General features: G+C 38.7%; 1 pseudogene; it reads left to right on the top strand.

Moving 5' to 3' along the window:
- Positions 1-3,841: 3,841 nt before the first annotated feature.
- LOC127416023 (NACHT, LRR and PYD domains-containing protein 14-like) lies at positions 3,842-11,838 on the top strand (annotated as a pseudogene).
- Positions 11,839-25,817: the final 13,979 nt, after the last annotated feature.

Raw genomic sequence — 25,817 nt, 5'->3', positions numbered from 1 at the left:
GTGCAGTCGGGTCGGTGCTTTCCTTCCTGCAGGAGAGATTGGAGGGGTGGCTGTCCCCCTCCACCTTTAAGGTGTATGTAGCCGCTATAGCGGCACACCACGACACAGTGGAAGGTAAGTACTTAGGGAAGCACGAGCTGATCATCAGGTTCCTGAGAGGCACCAGGAGGTTGAATCCCTCCAGACCACACCTCATTCCCTCATGGGACCTCTCTGTAGTTCTTCAGGGTCTAAGGGGAGCCCCCTTTGAGCCCCTGCAGTCAGCTGAGCTTAAGGCACTCTCTTTAAAGACTGCCCTCCTGACTGCACTCACTTCCATCAAGAGGGTAGGAGACCTGCAAGTGTTCTCTGTCAGCGAAACGTGCCTGGAGTTCGGTCTGGGCTACTCTCACGTGATCCTGAGACCCCGACTGGGCTATGTGCCCAAGGTTCCCATGACCCCATTTAGGGATCAGGTGGTGAACTTGCAAGTGCTGCCCCAGGAGGAGGAAGACCCAGCCCTGATGTTGCTGTGTCTGGTGCATGCTTTACACATCTATTTGGATCACACGCAGAGCTTTAGAGTCTCTGAGCAGCTCTTTGTCTGCTTTGGTGGACAGCGGAAAGGAAGTGCTGTCTCCAAGCAGAGGATCGCCTAATGGGTCATTGAAGCCATAGCAATGGCATATCACGCTCAGGACGTGCTGCCTCCTGCAGGGCAAGAGCCCACTCTACCAGGAGTGTGGTGACCTCCTGGGCCTTGACCAGTGGCGCCTCTCTAACAGACATTTGCAGAGCAGTGGGCTAGGCAACACCCAACACCTTTGCGAGGTTCTACAATCTCCAGGTTGAGCCGGTTTTGTCCTGTGTAGTGGCAAGCACAAGCAGGTAAGTCCGGGACAGCTGGCCAGGTGTATTGCTTGCACATAGCACATTTCACCTCCCTTGAGCTGAAGACGTACGCTGTTGACTACCAGTAGTGTTCACAAAGTGTGTTCCCTGGATGAATTCCTCCAAGCCCTGTGGCAGACAAGTTTGCGGAGAAACTCGCTGCCGGCTCAGTACATGTGCTAACTAAGCCCTGTACTGGGGTAGGTGCTCCGCATGTGTTGGTTCCCCATAGGTGACCCCATGCGATGTATATCTTCTGCTAATTCATTTCCCTGTTGGTAAGCTGCGTCTTCCTTGAGCAGAGGCCCCTCTGCCCCAGTCACCATGTTTGTAGAAACTCCTCCCCCATTGGGTAGGACCTACCATGGGACTTCTCCACATGACATACTTCTGACAAGGCTCGGCAAGACCGTGTGTCGTATTTCCACTCAAAATACCCCCCCCCCCCCCACACTCTCTGGGCAGGGTGTGGTCTCCGCGGTGTCTTCCCCTTGGGAGTGACACCCCCCTGACGTAGACACTGGTGGCCCCAGTCGGTTAACAAATTTCACTCTTTTTTGGGGAGAGAAAAAAAAGAGGATATGAGGCCACAACTGGGCTAGCCTCTCCCTATCTATCGGGCAGTCGACTTGTCCCCAAAGGGCCGTTTGACGCTCATAACAGCATTGGGGGAGGTTACGTGTCGGCCTGGTGCGCTGACTACGAGGCACACAGTGGTCTGCCCGTCTCGCACCGCCAGTTCACGTAACACAGTTCAGCTAGTTGTGGCATTTCATATAGGGACCCCTAGTGTCACTACATCGACACAATGTCGAGTGAGTGACAGATAGGGAACGTCCTGGTTACTTTCGTAACCTCTGTTCCCTGATGGAGGGAATGAGACATTGTGTCCCTCCAGCCACAATGCTGGACTACCCGCTGAAATGGCCGGGACCTTGTCTCAGCCCCTCAGCACAAAACCTGAATGAGTGGTTGCATACCAGCTCCTTTTATACCCGTATGTTCAGGGGAGTGGTATGCAAATACCACTTGCCAATTCTCATTGGCCTTTTTTCAAAGACCAGAGGTGTTTCAGGCTCCCAAGAGTGAATCCTAGTGTCACTACATCGGCACAACTTCTCGTTCCCTCCACCAGGGAACAAAGGTTACATAAGTATCCAGGAAGTTTTTCAGGCTCAAGAAGGCGGGTCGGTTTTTACTGTGGTTCATCACCATAGCAAATACAGATTACAGAATACATGCTGTAAAATCTTATTTGTAACGTATTCCGTTAGATTACTCAAGGTCAGTAACATATTCTAAATACTTTGGATTACTTCTTCAGCAGTGGTAGATTTTTTCACTTGTTTTGACTATAAAAATTCTGCCAGTACAGTAAGACAAAATACACATGTTAAAAATACATTCTTTGAAAAACTTAAATATCTTATGTAGTCAAACTGATCTTGTTTTAAGGATTTTTAGATATTTTTACAGGAAAACAATACAAACATTAGTATCAAGAATACGATTTTTGCCCTAATATCAAAGGTCTTACTAGAAAAAAAAAAAAAAGAAATTATGATCCAACGTGAATTTTCTTGATAAAAAAATATGATCGTGCCTGGTAACGTGCATGTAAAATGGCTAGAAATAGCATTTTAGCTTAGCGTAAAGCTGACAATTTACACAAGGTTTATTTCTATTTCTTCTGCTCCAAATTTACTTCAAACTTACACTCTGTCTGCCTGTATGAATGTAACACATCATAAGAAAGTGTTTCACCACTGTTCAAATGCACTTTGGATCACATCATTTATATGTATAAATGTTTTCCATCTGAAAGGACTAAATATTAAATGAAACAAATGACAATAAAATGCAAAGTAATCTCTTCAGTAATCAAATACTTTTTGAATGTAACTGTATTCCAATGATTTAAATTGTAACTGTAATGGAATACAGTTACTTATATTTTGTATTTTAAATACGTAATCCCATTACATGTATTTCGTTACTCCCCAACCCTGCTTACACAACATGGCTAACCTGCTCCGGAGTAGGTTTTATTCTGGGTTACAGATCGCAAACAATTACTGAACCAATCAGCTGTGAGTAAAGTGACATCTCTGACACAATGAAGTCATTCCCACTGTATCTCTTGCTCCAAATTAAAGCACACTTCACAGGGAAATGTATTTAAAAATGACTTTAGATTTATATATACATTTTTTATATATTAGACTTGAATGTTAAGATATACTGTATAAGATTTTGTTTTTGTTTTTTGTTTTTTTGTTATTATTGAGAAACCTTGACCCTCTGGGGGAAAATACTGTTTGCAGAATTGTTCATAAGGTGATTCCCACACTTTAAAGAAGCATTTATTGTGTTACAAGTCTTTCCACCTGAACAAATATACATAAAATGACATGGTTTGCACTTCATTAAATTTTATTAGGCTTTTAATATAAAAGCTTTTACTTTGTAAATAAATAATGTATACATATTTTATCCTTTTAAAATGAATAAGCCTGAATGTTCTTATTGTGAACCTATATAAATTAAATTACATCTTACAGTGGTTCCCAACCCTGTTCCTGGAGGGTCTCTCCCCCTCCACCCCCCAAACACATTCTGTATATCTCCCTTATCTGACACACCCAATTCAGGTCTTGAGTTTCTACTAACGAGCTAATGAGTTGAATCAGGTGTGTTTGATTAGGGAGATATCCAAAATGTGTAGTGCTGGAGACTTATGTCTCTGCAGAACAAAAATGGGCTTTTCCCAATCAGTGGGCATTTTCAAACCACTGAGATTCCCTACTTTCATTGGTTAGTTTAGAAACGCCCATTCCGGTTTGAAAACGCCCACAGATTTGAAAACACCCATTACTGTTCAGCAGAGATCTGTACTTGGACCAGATGGTGGCAGTGTTTTTTTTTTTTTTTTTTTTTCTGGGTGGAGTTACAAAAACCCAAAAAATGAAAGTAAAAGAGAAGGAAAAAGAGACACCATTTTGATGCTTTCAGTTTAAATGTTGGGAATTTACATGTCCGTATGGTGGTAGGTTCAGAAATTTAGTTTACAAATATGGTCATATAAAAATGGGCTGCCTCTTGCGTTTCAGCTTTAAAAGAGGATTTCAAGACTGATATTTGTATTTTGATAGTGTAATGTGCACACTAGCTGAGGTAACCTAAACTGTGGAATTGTCGACATGTAAAGTGATTTTAGTTAAACGCATTTGATTTTACTCAGACTGGTGAAATATAATTTTGTTTTAATATATTAAAATGAATGGACAGAAAGCCATCATGTATATTCATTTGATATTATGAAATTTTGTAGATGCTGTTCATTTTGTCACGTAAATAGAACGACTGAAAGTAACCAGAATGATGGTTTTTCAAACGGTTTTTCCAGTTTGTCTAAGTGATTGACAAATATCTTTCTGAAGTTGTACAGGATCTGCAGCAGATCTTTTGAGGGCTGCAAATTCAAGCTTGAATTTGACTTCAGAAACTAGTAGTCTAATTTAAAACCAGGTAGATTTTTACTTTTTCAGTGTGGGCACAGGCAACCCTTTCCATAATTCTTGGAGATTAAACCTGTTTCCAATACTTACTGCAAATTTGTTGTTTTTGTCAATTTTATGATGATTTCATCTGGTACCCCCGCAGCAATGAGTCAGTGTAGAGCAAAACCATTCAAATGGAATCGGCAATGTGTCTGTTCTATCTCATTGTAACTTTGTGTTTCCATGTTTAGGTGTGAAATCAGTCTCTGAACAGTTTGAGAAAAGAAAGGAGGGGGTCACTGCCTCTATAATGAATCTCAGTGAGGAGAGAGAGGAGGAGGACATTACCTCTCAAACAAGTTTCTGCGAGCAGACAGAAGAGTCTGGTGCTGATCTGTATCAGATGCCAAGAGCAGCATCTCCAGAACTTAGCTGTGTGTCTTTAAAGAGTGATGAATCCATGAGGAATCGGATGCCTGAATTCACTGATGGAGCTATGACCTCTGACCTCAGGTAACATACTAATCATTTATGCATTAGGCAGATGCTTTTATTGAAAGTGACTTACAGTACATTAAAGCTATACAGACACTAGTCAGTGCTTGGAACAAGAGACTGAATGACAGCAGACAGGTCTAAAAGATTGTTTTGTTTTTCTTTTGTCACTATCACCAGAAGGAAGAGGAAAAAGTGAAGCATCTCCAGGACCTAGCTGTGTGTCTGTGAAGAGTGACGACTCTATGAATTTCCATCTTTCTGCACTTAGTGATGGAACCATAACCTCTGACCCTTTTTTAGTGTAAACATGTAGTTGTTGACTTACGCTAGTGCGTCGTAGATGGACAATAGTTTATGAAACATGACATAAATAACAAACCTTCTTGTTTTTAAATGTATTTGAGATTTATTTTGTTTTGAACTTTCTCATCTAGACATACTCATATTGCACTTGTCATATAAATATTTCAGATGGTTTCCAAAGGTTATTTTATTTTTATTTATTGATGTTTTGCTTTTTTTCTCAGCAGTGGGGAGATAAATGAGCCAGTCAGATCTGTGAAATACTGTCTGACTCACAACAGGAAGAAAAAACACAGAATCAGCCAAACAAAAGCACACACAGTTGAAGGAGACTGCAAACCTGCATCAGGATTCTGACCAACTGGAAGATGATGTTCTTCAGGGAGTCAAAGACCAACATAAAACCAGCATGAAGAACAAGTATGCAAGTTTATTTGAGGGAATCAAACTACAGGAGAATCAAACCCTCCTGAACAGGATTTACACACAGCTCTACATCATAGAGGGAGAGAGTGAAGGGGTGAATGAAGAACATGAGGTTTTACACATGGAGAAAACAGCCAGAACTCAGCACTTACAAGACACTCCAATCTACTGCAATGACATCTTTAAACCCTTACCTGAACCAGGATGTGAGGAAAAGAGAAAAGACAAAGACTGTTCTTACTAAAGGCATCGCTGGAATTGGAAAAACAGTCTCTGTGCAGAAGTTCATAGTGGACTGGGCAGAGGGAGAAGCCAATCAGGATGTAGATTTCATGTTTGTGCTTCCATTTCGAGAGCTGAACTTGATTAAAAATGAGCAGTACAGTCTTCACAAACTTCTTCTGGACTTTCATCCTGAACTTCATGATCTGGAGTCAAAGATTTATGATGAGTGTAAAGTTGTGTTCATCTTTGACGGTCTGGATGAAAGCAGAATTACAATGATGTTTTCAGACAGTGAGAAAGTTTATGATGTGACTGAGACTACATCAGTGGGTGTGTTGATGTCAAACCTCATCAAAGGAGAGCTGCTTTCCTCTGCACTCATCTGGATCACCTCCAGACCAGCAGCTGCTAATCAGATCCCCTCCAAATACATCAAGCGTGTGACAGAGATTCAGGGATTCAATGACTCTCAGAAGGAGGAATATTTCAAGAAGAGAATCAGTGATGAGCATCAAGCCAGCAGAATCATCTCACACATTAGAAGAGCAAGAAGCCTCCACATCATGTGCCACATACCGGTCTTCTGTTGGATCTCATCCACTGTGCTTCAAAAAATCTTGAAACAAGATGACAGTGCAGAAATCCCCCAAACTCTGACTGAAATGTACATCCACTTCCTGCTCATTCAGATCAATATGAGGAACCAGAAGTTTGAAGAGAGAGATCCAGAGAAAATCCTGCAGTCCAACAGAGAAGTGATTGTGAAACTTGCTGAACTGGCTTTCAAACAGTTGATGAAGGGCAATGTCATGTTCTATGAGGAGGACCTGAAAGAGAGCGGCATAGACGTCACTGGTGCCTCCGTGTATTCTGGGATCTGTACTGAGATCTTTAAGGAGGAATCTGTGATTCATCAGAGGAAAGTCTACTGCTTCATACATCTCAGCTTTCAGGAGTTTCTGGCTGCTTTCTATGTGTTTTACTATTATATAATTAAAAATGTTAACACATTGCAGTATTTGGATCAAGTGCATAATCTGCATAGGGACACAGTAGATAAAGCCCTTCATAATGTAAATGGACACCTGGATCTTTTCCTGCGATTTCTGCTTGGCATCTCACTGGAGTCCAATCAGAGAGTCTTACAGGATCTACTGACACACACAGAGAACAGTTCAGAGAGTATCAAGAAAACCTCACAGTACATTAAAGACAAAATCAAGAATGACAAACATCTCCCCACTGAAAGATCCATCAATCTCTTCCTCTGTCTGCTGGAGATGAAAGATCAGACTCTGTATATAGAGATTCAGGAGTTTGTGAAGTCAGACAAACACTCAGAGAATAAACTCACTCCTGCTCAATGTTCATCTATTACCTGCATGCTTCAGATGTCAGAGGAGGTACTGGATGAGCTTGACCTGAGGAAATACAACACATCAGAGGAGGGTAGAAGAAGACTGATACCAGCTGTGAGCAACTGCAGAAAAGTTCTGTAAGTAATTATTTCTGATCATATTGTCATTGCAATTAAAATGTGCATTTAATATAACTATTCACCCTAGAGACGCACCAAGACCAAATTTTGAAGACAGATAAGTACTATGTTACAAATGCATTACAATTAAAATGCAAAATATTTCCTCACATAAGTATTCACCCCCTTCAAATCAATATTTAGTAGAAGCACCTTTAAAAACAATGATAGCCTTGAGTTTGATTTGTCTCTATCAGCTTTGCACATCTGGTCATTGCAGTTTTCCCACATTCCTCCACTTTCTTAGCTATCTTGGTTCTGGATTTATTTTTTTTCTATTGGTATTTCATAATATCCTTCATGATAGAGTCATGAACTAAATCAAACAGCTTCAATGTGAATCACAACATTACAAACTTTAAGCAAGAGAGTATTTGAAAATCTGACAAAAAGACAAATGTACAAGACCGGGAATTACTGTTTTTTATGAGGGAATGAACTACAATCCCATGAAACATTGTGAATGACGCAATTGAATTAAAAGCGATGGAAAAAAATAAAACTATTGATTTATAGTTGTTGATTAAAAGTACAGAAATATTCCAATTATTCAGTTATTTACAAATATAGAAGTAATTTGTAAGGAAAACCGAATCGATTGCATTTTTCTCAGTGCATTATGGGGGTGGACAATTGCTGCAGAGCTTGTTTGGTGGGTCTGTTGGCCAAGATTCTCTGGTGAAGCGTTTCTCTTGAGTATCATGGGTAGTGTAGTTCTTCAAAGAATTTCCACTAATAAACACGACTTTGAAAAAATGAAATAGAAATAACGCTGACAGATGGCTCCAACAGAAGAATAAACCATTGATTAATAACCTCAGGGCACACGGTAGGTCTGTCTTTTAAGTTTTATAAGTTGTAACTTTTAATAGTAATTCGTCTATGAAAGAAAAATAATGGGGTTTTTATCTCCAGAACTAGACTGTTGCGCTCTACAACATAAAACATAAGACGAACACACACACAAGCAGTGTGGCCATGTGCATCTCTCTCTCTCTCTAACTGGCGGCTCCGGCTCCTCTTTATCTCACTCTCCCACTGACCAGCTGATTCAGTGTCGGCCGTGCACGGCCCGGCCACACCCTCATCCTCGTCACAGTAAACTCATTTAACATATTTTGATTAAAATCTAGATATCTAGATATTTTTTTAAATGTTGCAACACATTTATTTAAAAGTCATATTTTAAGATTGATGAACTTTGATCTGCATGAATTTAAATCAATGCATCAAGCAAACGAATGAATTTTAACACCCCTAATTATCTATGAATACCTTTGCAGTTTCTGTAAGGCAAACTTGAAGGACTGATATTAAGTCAGTCAAGCTGGTCTAGGTGAACACTTACAATCAGGGTAAAATATAAGATTATTGAGTGAAACTGTTTTTGTATGGCTTCGTGATGGTTTTGTAAGAATCTGTCCTCAAAACGTAATAACATTTGTATTTTGGTCTCTTTCATATTTGCTAACTGTAATCTCACTGGTCAGAGCTGTGAAATTGTGGCTTCAGCTCTACAATCATCAAACTCCCCTCTCAGAGAGCTGGACCTGAGTAACAATGACCTGCAGGATTCAGGAGTGAATCTGCTCTCTGATGCACTGAAGAGTACAAACTGTAAACTGGAGATACTGAGGTGTGTACGGATAGAACTATAAAATAATAAATGATCACTGCATTTGACTTTGGATATAGTTCTGATAGTTGATGGATCTTGGATGATTAGTTCTCTCCAGGTGCAAGAATGATAATGCTTTTGATTTTATTATTTTCAGTTCAATGAATAGCATTTCTTTAACATTTGAGATGAAAGAGTTTGGGTTGATTGTTAAAAACATGCTGACTGTCCTGCCCCACCATCTTCTTATAGTTGGTGTTTTGACCAAGATTTTGTAAAGATACCACTGGGATTTTCAGAAACAACCTAGTAATGTAGTAAATCAAATACATAAACTCTGATTGAGAAATAATATCTGAATTAATTCTAAACATTTTAAGCTTTTAGAATCATGTGCCCATAAGTGTTTGAACAGGCATTTTCATCATTCATAGATTTCAAACACAGTACAGGTGCTCAATCATAAATCCAATTACTTTCTTTTTGTAGATTATCTGGCTGTATGGTGACAGAGGAAGGCTGTTGTTATGTGGCTTCAGCTCTGTGTTCAAACCCCTCACACCTGATAGAGCTGGATCTGAGCTACAATTACCCAGGAGAATCAGGAGTCAAACTTCTCTCTGAGAGACTCAATGATCCAAAATGTACACTGGACAAACTCAAGTATGTTGGGCAGAAATCTGGCATGGTACAATTGTATGTTATTGGTAATTTTACTTTTACACATACTGTATGCATATGTGTAAAAATAAAACTAGCACTAACATCACAAGAAATAGGTCAATGTTCAGGTGTCACAAAGTATTCCAGACAGAATTCAAATTTGAAAGGAATTGCAAATAGTTTTTGCAATTGTGCTCACGATATGTGGACACAAATTGGGCACAACTCCAGTGTGAGAACTTAAACCCAAGTGCAGAGTCAGAAGCTAGTGTTAGAAACACAGCAAGTGTCATAAAAGTAGCCCATGCATAATATTCCAAATACGGTCACTTTGAATGATTAGCAGAACAAAAATTAAGTTGTTATGCACTCTCCAATCAAATAATTGATAAAAAATTTAACGTTTTTAACAATTTATGTACAAGAAAATTCAAATCAAACAGTGAGAAACACAATTCCAAAATTAATTTGCAATACCTTGTGTGGTTTGTCTGGAATATGCTTCCATAGTCACCCTTAATTAGATATTTCTCTCTCTCTCTCTCTCTCTCTCTCTCTCTCTCTCTCTCTCTCTCTCTCTCTCTCTCTCTCTCTCTCTCTCTCTCTCTCAAGACATCAGATACTTGTACACTTTGTATTCTGCCACAATGCATAAAGTTAACTGGCAGGCATTGAGATCTAAGCAAGTTACCAAGAAAAAAAAAAAAAGCAAATGTGATTTACCAAATTTGCCATTAGTGGCTGTGATACATTTGTTGTCCAATGGTAAAATATTAACTTTAAAGGATTTGGAGAATCACTTCTTTGATCTTGAAATTGTGAAGTTATGAGAATTTATGTTAAACAGAGACAAAGTTACCAGTGGTTGTTTATTTTTTCTATCATTAGTGTGAACCATAATGAACTCTTCAGAATCACACCAGGACTACAAAAATGTAAGTCTCTTTTTAGTTTTCATTCATTTGTTACACACATGGTTTGTCATAAATTCTAATCTCTCTTTTTGTGTTCAGATTTCTGTAATCTCACACTGGATCCAAACACAGCACACACTAGCATCTTACTGTCTGAGAACAGAAAGGTGACACATGTGAAAGTGAAGCAGTCATATCCTGATCATCCAGAGAGATTTGAGCACTATGAGCAGGTTCTGTGTAAACAGAGTCTGACTGGACGCTGTTACTGGGAAACTGAATTGAATGGCAATGGTCATGTAGCAGTGACATACAAAGAAGTCAGTAGAAAACAAGGGATTGATTGTCTGTTTGGACTTAATAACCAGTCCTGGTGTCTTTTCTGGATTGACAACGGTAACATTTGTACTGCCTGGCACAATAATAAGAGCACTGATGTATCTGTCCCTTCTCCGTCTAGCAGAGTAGGAGTGTATCTGGACTGGCCAGTCGGCACTCTGTCCTTCTACAGCGTATCTGACACACACACACTCACACACATACACACATTCAACACCACATTCACTGAACCACTGTATGCTGGATTCAGGCTTTATCCTGATTCCTCGCTGTCTCTGTTTCACATTGAAAATCTCAGGTGAGGAATAATCAAGAAAACGTTTCACTCTAGACAGTGGTTATATAGTTTTGAATGTTTAGTTTTTATTTCTATTTTATTTTCAATTGGTCATTCTAATTTTAATTCTTTACTCTTAGATTTAGTTTAGTTTTAGTTGTATGGCTGCAAAAGGTACCTGCTTAAAGTCATTTATATTTTTATGTCTTGTCTTATCTAAGTAGCTTTTTCATGTCTAATGAAGGCAGATTTTATATATTTCAAATTGTGCATTAAAAACCAATTAATTAATAGTTTTAGTGATAAAAGTATTTTTATATTGCAGTTAACAAAAGTTTAAATAACACTAGATTCATGCATTTAAATCCTAACAAAAAATCACTGATATATTAATGCAAACAGTTTCAAATGTGTTCTTTACACATGGATTACTGATGTTGCATTTACACTGTGTCGGAATTGACCCTTCGCTAAGCTCCACTCCCCTTGGTTTCCATTGCTCGCTTTGAGAAGCTATGCCAAACTCCGTATTGGAATGAATGGGAGAGGCCGTGAACGGCGTGGTTTTTGGTTAAATGTTATTAGAATGGAAATTATTCTTAAATGTGGTGGAATGAAGAGTGACAGTATAAAGTATATTTATCTGACATTTAATAACACAGTAATTTGACTGAAAATTGTGGAGACTGTGAACTACAATAAAGGCAAACTATTATCAGTCACTTGAAAAAAAACATAATTTGTGATTAGTGATTACACACCTGATAACATTAGTGTAAGTGAACAGAACTTTTTATAATGTCTCATAATACACTAACTTTGATGCTTTGATCTCTTTTATTTACTATAGCTTTTACTAAGACCTGAATCAATACATAAATTAATCAACATTAAGTTAATTTAGTTAAGTTTTAATTTGCCTTGGAGCAAATGCAGATGTCCTCACAGATGTTATACAATGAGAGCTGACACAGATTAATCCATTAAAAAACACTGCGTGTGTTCTCTCTAGGTACCTCCTGTCACCAAGTGACCCAGCAACAATGTGTTTTGCATTTTTGATCATTTTCATAAATGCCACATCTGTTTATTTAGCATATTAAACAAAATAAACAACTTTAGACTGTGAGTAAAACAACATGCCTTTGTTCTTTTCTATTCATTCATTAATGTTAGCGACTGTCTATTTGTGAATATTTCTCAATATTTGCAAATCTGTTTGTAATGCATTAGTTATCCGGTTCACTGACTGAATGTTTTTACTAGGAGTGTGATGAAATGTGTGAGGAGTTGTGTTTAACACAGTCAATTTGTTAGCAAAATAAAAGTATAATGAGCAGAATTAGGGGTGGGCGATATGACCAAAATCCTATATCACAATATGAGTAATTTTATATCATTCATTTATTGAAAAATCAATAAAATTGTATTATATATCAAACCAGGTCGCAATGTTTTATTTTGAGTAATTCAGTCAGTGAATTAAATACTTTATAAATTAAAACTTCATCTTATATTATTTTCTCTTTATTTTGAACTTTACAAACATAGTCAAAGTAAAAAAATAAATAAATAAATGCCATATTTCAGTCTGATGATGTGCACCAATTTTCTTCTTTTTCTTTTTATTATTATTGTTGTTGTTGTGTTATGATTATTGTTATAACTTCTCAAAGCAATGCAAAATGTAAAATAACATATAAATAAAAAATATATCCATAAATAAAACAATTCATTAGGGTCGTTTTTAACAATCTCTATAAAGAAAATATAAAATATCTGAAGGAAAATATGGCTGGTTTGTTTCCTGATATCAAACATCATTTAAACAGAATTTTAGAAAGGGGTTTGATGTGATATTTAAAAAACCTACCTGATATCAAGAGACACCAGAATGAGTAGCGGGTGTGATCTGCGTTTTTATTTTATTTTATTTTTTGTCACTGGAGTACAAATGAAGGGACTGGGATGACTTTAAGACTTGTGCGCACTTGCGTGTTTCAAAACACAGTTGCACGTGTTTGGATGGGAGGCATGTTTGGAGCGTGGGATGAATATCATTGAATTTGCTTTGATGGTCGCTCAAGTGAAATTTCATGCCGCAGAAGCAGATTCAGTGTAATTTCTCGCGTCCTAGACAAACTTTTCATCCAATGACACATGCAGCTGTCAGTGAAAAACTGCATTTCATTATTTCTATCAGTCTCACATGAAGCCTTGACCACTGATATATATGCGCACATGGATATACCAACATACACAATGTACAAACCTTGCAAATCACTGTTTTCTGCTCCGTATTGAGTTTTCTAAAGCCAAACCAATTCCACACCATGGAGGACTCAGATTTTCCTTCATAATCTCCTCTAATCTTCTCATTCAAATGAATTTGAGGAACGTGCAGTCCCTCTGCCTTCCTCCATTTATCCGACAGAGTGTGTAATGCGTACGTGTTATGTGCTGTGTACACATTTCTCGTGTGGCAATTTTGCTTTACTGCAATAGAGACGATAATCCAAATGTATACCGGTTGGCAAATTTCATGTCTACTGGTATATTGCCCACCCCTAAGAAGAATATTTAAATTGGGTATATAAAGTACTTTGTAAAAGCAAAATACTCTGAATTGGCTAATTTAAAATGCTTCTACCATCTCTTTGAATGATGTTTTCTTCTGTTTGTGTGTAAGCAAAGATGTTTTGGTGTGCATGTGTTTGACCAGCCGACATCAGTTACATGAAAATTATGCAAATAAGTTGCTTCAGTCTTTAAGTCGCAGGACCTTTCAGATCATGAATAAAAACATGACTTGCCAGAAAATACAGTAACTATCCTGATGCTGTTTTACATATGAGATACCACTTGTTGGAGACTGGTAGAGAAGTCCAGCAGACTTGGATAAAACTCAGCAGGATTTTTTTATTGTAGAAGGTCAGGAACATCAGTTCACACATCACAATGTGTTATCTTTGCATTTACACATTACACTAAATCATAAACAGTGGCCACCAATTCACAGAATAAGGCTGGGCAGCAAGAGACATCACAGACAAAAGGTAATAGCCTCAGTTAGCTTGAGAAACATGTTTTCAGTCATATACACTCGTGGTCAAACAGGATGCAGCCCTTGGTAGATGATCTCATAGAATCATGATACTAATACCTTGTATGTCAAATACAATGTGCATCAAATTAGTTTTTCATGTGATGTTATGTGAAAGACAGTGGATGATCTTCCTACATGCATTTGCAATCCCTTAAGCTCCAAATGATTCTGTGAGAGAGCGACTAAGCAAATTTGGACTGAATCAGGAATCAATTCAGACCGTTATGCAAGAGCCGTTTGGTTAATTCACTAAAAAGAATCAGTTCGGCATCGCCATACATTTCAGATTTCGGAACCATTTGGTGGTGCTGTCCCCAAACTGCTCAGGATATGACATTTATAACATACACCAAGTTTTTGTTTCACTTAATTTTTGGCATCCTTGCCATCAGATTTGATGATGTGATACACATAAACGTTTGAACAGTGAACACAAATTCTGAGAGTATTTTTTGACCGCCAGTATCTCAGATTTTTTGGGTATAATCTGATGAATGCTCTAGTAAGAGTTAGAAAAAGGTGATTATATGAAATTCGAAGTGACATTCAAAATTCAAAGTGGATTTCCATTTTTATTCTAGCCTGTACGGTTCTGGATTTATTAGCAAAAACATACATTTGATTATTAATGCACTAAATTTGGCAACCTGTAAGTGGAGGCCACATTTTATAGCTTTCGGACAATCCAAATGCAAGTTATTTGGTGCTGAAATTTGATTGCCTGTTGGAGTCCATTTTTGTTGATATGTCGAATTGATATTTTAAGGATGTGAGAACACAAAGTCAAAGAAGATGTTTAATTTGAACTTTTTTGACCAAATGTCTGCAGATATATGACCATTGTTTAGTTTTAGCATGTGCATCCTCAAAATATATTGTTGTCTAGGTCTACCATTGCTCCTGTCAAGTTTGTAATCTCTATAATGCACAGTCTCTGCACCCAGACATTTTTAGGACAGAAAGGGAATAATAATAGTAGTATACAAATGCACTTTCAGATGCAGTGTCATTGAAATCACTAACAAAAACGTACAGTATGAAGGTATGAACATTTTTGTTAATCCTTAAACCCCCTTCTTCCTAAAATTCTTAACTATTTTAAACTTTTATGCAGGTTTGTTATTATGACCTGACTTTGTGATAGCTGTAACACCTGGAATTATGAAAACATCTAAAAAACTAACACCAATATATGAGAAGTTCTGAATGGTTATTGAAGATCCTCTGCCATTTGTTTTAAGTTACCATCCCTTGTGTTTTGTCATTTATTTATTTATGTTTAATTTTTTAGTGTGTACCATAATGAACCCTGCAGAATCAGACCAGGACTACACAAATGTATGTTCTTTCTGTTCTCTTTCCTTTATATACACACATTAATTGCTACAGAAAGTCTAATCACTGGTCTTGTTCTTGTATTCAGATTTCTGTGATCTCACACCAGATCCAAACTCAGCACACCCCATCCTCTCCCTGTCTGAGGAGAACAGAAAGGTGACATGTTTGATAGAAGTTAAATAATATCCTAATCATCCAGAGAGATTTAAGAACTATGAGCAGGTTCTGTGTAAAGACAGCCTGACTGGACGCTGTTACTGGGAGGCTGAATTGACTGGTGGGAGTGATGTAGCAGTTACATATAAAGAAATCGGTAGAAAACAATGCAGTGAGAGTCGGTTTGGACACAATGACATATCCTGGAGCCTTTACTGGATTAAAAACAGTAACATTTGCTCTGCCAGTCACAACAATAAGAACACTTACATTCCTCCCCCTTCACCCTCCTCTAACAGAGTCAAGTCATTTTTATTTGTATAGTACTTTTCACAACACACATCGTTTCAAAGCAGCTTAACAGAACATAATGCATTAACAAAAAATGAAACTTTAATATCTATAAAGTAGGAATGTATCTGGACTGTTCAGCCAACACACTGTCCTAATACAGCGTCTCTGACACACACACACACACACACACACACACACACACACACACACACACACACACACACTCGCACACATTCAACACCACATTCACTGAACCCCTCTATGCTGGATTTAGGCCTAATCCTGATTCCTCAGTGTATCTGTGCCACAGCCTCAGATGAGGAACTACTGAAAATCATTCACTTTAGACTCTAGCATTCTTCTATCACAGACACATTTTGAAACAGCGAGTATTTTAACGTTTACGGATTGGCCACAATCACTTCCATTGGAAGTGCCTCACTGTAAACCAGATTTTTGCTTTTTTTTTTTTTAAGAAAAGGAGGGACAATTGTTTGAAATTGAAATTATTTTGTGGTAATCAACAGTATGCCACAAATACTGACGATTGGTCTTCATTTAACACAGATTATTCCTTTAACAGATTTAATTGATGAATAAAAATCATCTCTGGGTTGTTGTCATGACAACAGGTTTAAAAACTAAAATATACTTGGGACACATACAGTGTGGGAGTTAGAGAAAACTTGGTAAAGAGTGCTGTCTGCTTGACGTAACCATTAAAAAAAGTGTGCTTAAGTGTAATTTAGCTATTTCCTGGCTATAAATTAAATTGAGCTTTTAACATCACATGTTATTTACAGGAGTTTCTATGGACAATATACATTAAACACTGATACATGGAGCTGTTGCTTCTTTCAGTAAAAAATGTAGTTTAACGAAATGTATTTCAAGGTGTTTCTATCACAATAAGTGTGATTATTCAAACCATAGCTGACCAGAACTGGATTAACTAGTTTGACCATTTCTAATTGTAAATACTAATATATGTAATTACTTTGATTCATCTTGCTAGATAAAGATATTTTAATATTTATTATTATTATTATTATTATTTTAATATCTTAATATAATATAAAGGAAAAACAGCACAGACTGTTGCAAAACGTACACTTTTAAAGTTTGCCGTTATTTTCAACTCAACATGGCGGTTAAAAAACAGTGTCCCTATGTGAGATGCTGAAAAAAATTGCAAGACATGACACCACACTCAAAAACGTCTGTCTAGCGCATGTTTACATAGAAAGACAATTGAAATACAGTGCAAACGGATGCAAAAACACACATTTTTAAAGGTCTCTGTTATTTTCAACTCAATATGGCGATTAAAGAAACGCAACGTTTCTGCAAGACACACTAAAAAAAAAAACAGCGAGACACAGGTGCAATGCTCAAAAATGTCTGTCCAGTGCACGTTTACGCGCATGGATGCAAAAACATGCATTTTTAATTGTTGATGTTTTTTCAACTTCACATGGCATCTTAACATTGAAATACAGTGCAGACGGATGCAAAAATGCAAATTTTTAAAGGTCACCGTTATTTTCAACTCAACATGGTGGTTAAAAACACAGCGTTCCCTATCTGTCACTCACTCAACGTTGTGTCGATGTAGTGACACTAGGGGTTCGACCTTGAGAGCCCCAATCACCTTTGCTTAAAATAGAAAAGGCCAATGAAAATTGGCGAGTGGAATTTGCATGCCACTCTCCGCCCTGGACATACGGGTATAAAAGGAGATGGTGTGCATCACTCATTCATATTTGTTCTTCGGAGTCTAATGCATGTGTGTGTGTGTTCGTCCTCTCACCTCTTGGCGCATATCAGGGATTCTTCTATCGGAAGCGGACAAATCTTCTGAGCTCCCGCCCACGAGCGGTAGAGCACAGGATGAGGCAGACGCTGAGATGTCAACTGTGCTTGCCCATGTGGCTGCGAACATCGGGCTGAAGTGGAACCCTCCACCCTGCACTGAGCGATCGCGGCTGGATGATTGGTTTCTGGGCTCGGTTCACACACTTTGTGGGCTCGTCCACTCTGACTACCCTTGACAGCAGAGTGGCTAAGGGATATGTCGAGCTCCCCCAGGTAGAGCGCACTGTAGTGGTGGTTGGTCTACCCTCCCTACCCTCACAGTGGCTCATCAGGACGATTCGTCTCGGCTACGCGATCCAGTTTGGCAAACGCCTGCCCCGGTTCAGTGGCATCCTCTCCACTATGGTGCAGGGCGAGGGTGCCTCCATCCTCTGGGCAGAAGTTGTCACCCTTCTGGCGAAGGGAGCAATAGAGCCCATCCCCATAGCCAAGTTGCGCAAGGGCTTCTACAGCCCTTATTTTATCGTGCCCAAGAGAGGGGGAGGATCGCGCCCTATCTTGGACCTGCGTGCCCTGAACAAGGCCTTACACAGGCTTCCATTCAGGATGTTAATGCAGAAGCGCATCCTGGCATCAGTACGACATCAGGATTGGTTCGCGGCCACTGACCTGAAGGACGCGTTCTTTCACGTATCGATCCTTCCTCGACACAGACCCTTTTTTCGGTTTGCCTTCGAGGGACGAGCATACCAGTACAAGGTCCTCCTCTTCGGTCTGTCCCTGTCTCCTTGCCTTTTTACTAAGGTCACAGAGGCTGCCCTGGCCCTGCTGAGGGAGAAGGGCATTCGCATTCTCAATTATCTCAACAACTAGCTTAACCTAGCTCACTCACGAGATCTATTGTGTGTGCACAGGGACCTTGTGCTTTAGCACCTCTACCGACTCGGGCTTCAGGTCAACTCGGAAAAGAGCAAGCTCTCCCCTGTGCAGAGAATCTATTTTCTCAGTATGGAGTTGGACTCGGTCACTCTCAGGGGCCGTCTTACTACCGAACATGCTCAGTCAGTGCTGACATGCCTGTAGGGCTTTACTGGTTGTTTAGATCAGTGTTACTATCAGAAATAATTAATAATTATTTCTTTAGTTATTAATTAATATTTAAATTAATTAATTGAATCTAACTCATTAAAACCTCATATGGGGCTCCAGTAAATGTAGTGTGCTACGTTTAGGAGCAAGTTTGGTTATTAGCAATAATTAATAATTATCAAAATCAATAGAACATTGATGAGAATCAATGTTAGCTTTTTTTAATCCTTTAAATCAACAATTATCAAAGATAATCGTTAATTGTTAACATCGATGAAATATTAATTAAAATTAACACTAGCTTATTGATCATTCAAATTCAACAATCATCAAAGATAATTATCAATTATCAAAAATCAATAGAATATTAATAAGGATTAACATTGACGGGGCACCACCCTGGAATTAGGGACTAATAACCAGATAGTAAAACAGTCTCAATATTAGATTGTTTTCTTAGGAAAATCGACATCCGAAGAATATCAATTTTCGGGAAAAAACAATGAATGAAGGTTTGAATCCGAGCACTGACATCCCGTCAGCATGACACAGGCGTATGCAAAACAAACCAAAACACTTCTCTTTGTAATATAAACAAAGTTTATTTATGCAGTAATATCAATTAATATTTAATACAATGCAGTCAATAAACTTCCGACTTACAACTACAAACTAAACAGTGATATGATTAGATATGGAAATAAAAATAATCCTATAGCACATAAGGTGTGTGTGTAAGAAGGGACGCGCACAAAATGGTGGACGTGACTCTTGTGGAGAGTATGTCACGCGAGACTTCCGGCCAGGGAATATGACCGCGAATGGGGGCGGAGAGAAACCAGTCAATGGCGTCTACCAGTTACCGCGTGTATCCGCTTGTACAATAGCTTAGGGACAAAGCTGGGCTTTAGCATTTAAGCTATCTACGAGCCAAAAATGTGTGCCAGAATGTTTGTGAGGGGTCGCGTGCGTGCGTGCGTGCGTGCGTGTGTGTGTGTGGTTAGTACGAGAGAGAGAGAAGTGACAGCCCTAAAGCCGATTTCGCGATCGTGGGAGAGAAAGCAGCTGTTAGTTCATCGCTCAGAGACGCGGTGGACGGCTCGTAAACAGTCCCGCGTACTTTGACTCTTTAATGGATGAACTCAGTTTACCTGTCTCACCCGCAATGGCGAAATTGCACAACAGTCCAATTTGGTTGGACCACAATACAGCAAAACAAATTCGTGATAATTAATACCCTGAGTATTAATAATGAGCGGACATGGCGGTCCGTAAACTCTACAAGCAAAAAAAACCTTGAAACACAGGAATAACACACTATAATATTCTATCTCTGCCCAGACGTAAACCTCTTACTTGAAATGCATGAGGATACAGGTAGAATGTGTTTTACTCCGTCCTTTAACTCTGACCCAGTTCCTTGAGGCTCGGGTGATGACGGGAGGCCGTTTCCTCGCTCTGTCAGCGGGCAGTACGGCTGTTGATTCTCGGCGGGCTGGCGGAGAACTCAAAAATGTCGACTTGATTGAAGATGGAAGAGAAATCTTTAATCTCTTCACTTCTGTAGGCAAACGGATGAAGATGCGAATTGCTCGGCGGTCTCCTTCGGATCTGTTAGAGTGTTCGGTTGAACACAGAGTAATCTCAACTCGTCCAGTGAGATGGAGATTGTATGGCCACAGTTTCAAGTCGGACGTTACTTCCTTGTGCCACAAGGTTGCACCAGAGAGCAGCGATAAACTACGTCTATACTCGGTGAACAAAGTTGCTGGAAGCAAATCCCTAAAGCATTTCAGAGGTATTTCAACTCCTGATGATATCATGTATTCTCCACATGCTAACTCCTTTCGGCAGGATGTGGTCTCCGTAGTGCTCTCCTTCCTGGAGAGGGAAGAGCACTTCCCAGCGCTATTCTAGAAAAGTGCTCGGCGGGACATTGCTTAACAGTAATCAGTTAAGACACCACCTGTAGCCTCCTTGTGTAAGTGCCTCCACCCCCCTTAAGGGGACTAGGGAGATGCCTTACCTAAATCGCTGGAAGGTCATGACGTGGTTGAGCGCTCGCTGTGAGGCATGCAGCAGCTTGCCCATGTCCACTCTTCCATACCTCGTGACACGGTTCAGCGCCTGCAGCATTTCCTATAGGATCCCCTAGTGTCACTACATCGACACAACAACGAGTGAGTGACAGACAGGGAATGTCTTGGTTACTGATGTAACCTCTGTTCCCTGATGGAGGGAACGAGATGTTGTGTCCCTCCTGCCGCGGCGCTGAACCGGCCGCTGACATGGCCGGGACTTTCTATCGGCTCCTCAGCATAAATCTGAATGAGTGATGCACGCCATCTCCTTTTATACCCGTATGTCCGGGGCGGAGAGTGGCATGCAAATTCCACTCGCCAATTTTCATTGGCCTTTTATATTTTAAGCAAAGGTGATTGGGGCTCTCAAGGTCGAACCCCTAGTGTCACTACATCGACACAATGTCTCGTTCCCTCCATCAGGGAACAGAGGTTACATCAGTAACCAAGACGTTTCTGCAAGACATGCTAAAAAAACATGATATTATCAGTATAATAATAATAAGTCAGTATAATATAAATATATATTTATATAAATATATGCATTTATATTTATGTTAGTATAAAAAGTGTGATATTATAAGTTAGTATAAAATGACAATTGACGATGCTCCAGCTTCATGTCAAATACAAACGAAACGGAAGAGAAAGAGAAAGATTTCTCTTTTCTCATGCGTACACTCATGCTTTAAATAATGGTAAATTATTATAATATCCAGGAAAAAAAAGAAGAAAAAACATCTGTACTGTTTGCACTTTGTAGTGTCCTCAAGGAAGTTTTTTACTAAAACCACATATGAGCAATGGACTGTCTTCCAAATTTCATTTTATGGTGTTTGTTTGTACTCTCTTTAATATGAATTGCCTGTGTTGTTGTATTCCTCAATTGTAAATTACTGCATAATCCCTGAATGTAAATGTTATTGAAACACACAGAAGAAGCTTCACAATAATGCTCAATTGTTCTGAAAGCTTCATATCCTATGTATTTAACTTTTTGGAACTCATTACTGACATTTGTAATGGAGGTGGTGGGTTGGGGTCCACAAAAAATTTGGGGTTATGAAAGTGGTCCTTGGTTAAAAAAAGCTGATATATACTGTAGATCTGCATTTAAGTGGAACTTTATTGGTTATATAAACAAACAACTTTGGCTTTAACTTAACTGCTTATTGGTTTCAGCATTGTTGTTATGAGTTATTTGAAGAGAAACTGTTTTTATTAAAAACAAATTATATTTAAGTTTGCATGTGTGTTTGTGTTATTGTCAATAAAGAGGAAAAACTCTAGAAGCTATCTGTAAGACTGCTGATGTTTTTCTCTCTCAACATTATTGACTTGATATAGGAACACATGAAGATTACCTTCAAGAACTTTTCTGTCAGGACAGTAAATAAAATTACTGTCCGTGAGTGAGAGAGGGGGGAGGGGAACATCGTTTTATACTGTCAACAAGACTGACCCATAAACCCAGCATATAAAACCATAAAACTCCCCAAACATTGAAAATAACCCAATAAAACAACACATTAGGCTTAACCCAGCATTTGGTAAATATAAAGTAACCCTAGCCCAGAATTTAAAAATGGTTTAGGTTTAGCCCTTTATACAGAATACAGAAATAACAAAAAATATATTAAAACAAATATAGCCAGGCACATAAACTGAATGTGACGTGCCAAGCAATCCAACACCACTTTGCAAGTTGCCCACAGGCAACTTCGAACATGTAACTTTACGCTATCCACTACACCACACGGTAGTGTTGTCACGGTACCAAAATTTCAGTAGTCAGTACTAATACCAGCAAAATTTCACGGTTCTCGATACCAATTTCGATACCACAGAAAAAATATGCTAATATGATAATGTGCTACTGAACACACCAGTTTAGTTATTTTTAATATTTAATTTAATAATTATAGTTTCATATTAATTATTATTTTCCCGAACTCCATGTTTTAAAGTTTAATTTAATTTCATCATCAAAATGGTGTCTAATCAGTTAATTCTTTTTTCTGATTAACAGTTTTTATTGATTCATACAATTGACAAAGAAAAGCAAAACACATATTCACAGAATCAACATTTAACCCCCACTATTACCCCTCCTAATCCCCAACCCCACCCTGACCCTCAACAAACATCACCGTGGTCACACAAAAATAATAATAATAATAATAATAATAATCACACGCATTTAAAACTATACTTCTTTCTCCACTGCCCCTCCCCAAGAACCCTCCAAGAAGGCCAAATAGCTGCCCCATTTCCCATCAAATGAATCTAAGTTCCCCAGCCTTCTACATGACATTTCCTTGAATGCCCCCACCCTGCCCATCTCTGTGCACCACTCTTTTTTTTTATTAACATTTTTTATTGATTCGTAGACATACAACAAAGAAAAAAAACATATATACATTGAATCAACATTGTACATTTAATCCCCACTATTACCCCTCCCCAATCACCACCCCACCCTGACCCCCAACGAACACCCCTGTGGTCACAAATAAGAATACACACACAACCCCCCCTCCAATAAAAAAAAAAGAAAACAAAAAAATATATATAATAATCATATATAATTAAATATAAACCTCTCTCCACAGCCCCACCCGAGAGTCCCCCAAAAACACTAAATAATTTCCCCATTTGCTAACAAACTAATCCCAAAGCCTCGTCCTTCTGCTTGACACCTTCTCAAAAGCTGCCACCCTCTACCATCTCCACACACCACTCCAGAAATGAGGGTGCTCCATCCGACTTTCATCCCCTTAAAATAACCTGCCTACCAATCACAACACTGGTCAGAACCCAATTTTTTGTGTGTTTATCCCCCATATTGATGACCGCCCCATCGCCCAAAATACAGAGTCTGGGGCAAAATGAAATCTGAGTGCTCAAAACATCACATATAAAACTCTGAACCTTCAACGAAAATTCTTGGATCTTAACACACCACCAAAAAACATGGGTTGTGTCTCCATCTTCTGATTGGCATCGCCAGCAGGTGGGTGTGTCTTTAAGACCAAGCCTATACAATCTAGAGGGGGTCCAATGGAATCTATGTAAAATCTTGAATTGCATAAGGTTGTAGGGCTTTACTGGTTGTTTAGATCAGTGTTACTATCAGAAATAATTAATAATTATTTCTGTAGTTATTAATCAATATTTAAATTAATTCATTGTATCTAACTCATTAAAACCTCATATGGGACTCCAGTAAATGTAGTGTGCTACGTTTAGGAGCAAGTTTGGTTATTAGCAATAATTAATAATCATCAAAGATAATTATTAATTATTAAAATCAATAGAACATTGATGAGAATCAATGTTAGCTTTTTTTAATCCTTTAAAATCAACACTTATCAAAGATAATCATTAATTGTTAACATCGATGAAACATTAATTACAATTAACACTAGCTTATTGATCATTCAAATTCAATCAAAGATAATTATCAATTATCAAAAATCAACAGAATATTAATAAGGATTAACATTGACGGGGCACCACCCTGGAAACAGGGACTAATAACCGAATATTAAAACAGTCTCAATGTTAGATTGTTTCCGTAGGAAAATCGACATCCGAAGAATATCGATTTTCGGGAAAAAAAACAATGAATGAAGGTTTGAATCCGAGCACTGACATCCCGTCAGCATGACACAGGCGTATGCAAAACAAACCAAAACACTTCTCTTTGTAATATAAACAAAGTTTATTTATGCAGTAATATCAATTAATAATTAATACAATGCAGTCAATAAACTTCTGACTTACAACTACAAACTAAACAGTGATATGATTAGATATGGAAATAAAAATAATTCTATAAATCATAAGGTGTGTGTGTGTGTGACAGTGTGTGTGTGTGTGTGTGTCAGTGTGGTTAGTGAGAGAGAGAGAGAGAGAGAGAGAGATGATTAAGTGACAGCCCGAAAGCTGATTTCGCGATAGCTGGAGATAAAGCAGCCGTGTTCATCACTCAGAGACGCGGTTTTACGAGCGGGGCTCGTAAAAGTCCCTTGTTATTTGACTCTTTAATGGATGAACTCAGTTGCTGTCTCACCCGCGATGGCGAAAATGCACAACAGTCCAATTCGGTTGGACCACAATACAGCAAAACAAATTCGTGATAATTAATACCCTGAGTATTAATAATGAGCGGACATGGCGATCCGTAAACTGTACAAGCAAAAACCTTGAAACACAAGAATAACACACTATAATATTCTATCTCTGCCCAGACGTAAACCTCTTACTTGAATCGCATGAGGACACAGGTAGAATGTGTTTTCCTCCGTCCTTTAACTTTGACCCGGTTCCTTGAGGCTCGGGTGATGACGGGAGGCCGTTTCCTCGCTCTGTCGGCGGGTGGTACGGCTGTTGATTCTCGGCGGGCTGGCGGAGAACTCAGAAATGTCGACTTGATTGAAGATGGAAGAGAAATCTTTAATCTCTTCACTTCTGTATGCCAACGGATGAAGATGCGAATTGCTCGGCGGTCTCCTTCGGATGTGTTAGAGTGTTCGGTTGAACACAGAGTAATCTCAACTCATCCAGCGAGATGGAGATTGTATGGCTACAGTTTCAAGTCGGACATTATTTCCTTATGCCACGAGGCTGCACCGGAGAGCAGCAAAAAGCTAACATTGATTCTCATCAATGTTCTATTGATTTTAATAATTAATAATTATCTTTGATAATTATTAATTATTGCTAATAACCAAACTTGCTCCTAAACGTAGCACACTACATTTAC

This window comes from Myxocyprinus asiaticus, chromosome 25, assembly GCF_019703515.2.
Source record: "Myxocyprinus asiaticus isolate MX2 ecotype Aquarium Trade chromosome 25, UBuf_Myxa_2, whole genome shotgun sequence".
NCBI classification, from domain to species: Eukaryota; Metazoa; Chordata; class Actinopteri; order Cypriniformes; family Catostomidae; genus Myxocyprinus; species Myxocyprinus asiaticus.
The sequence above is the reverse complement of the archived record's forward strand: the minus strand, read 5'-3'. Positions and strand labels throughout refer to the sequence as shown.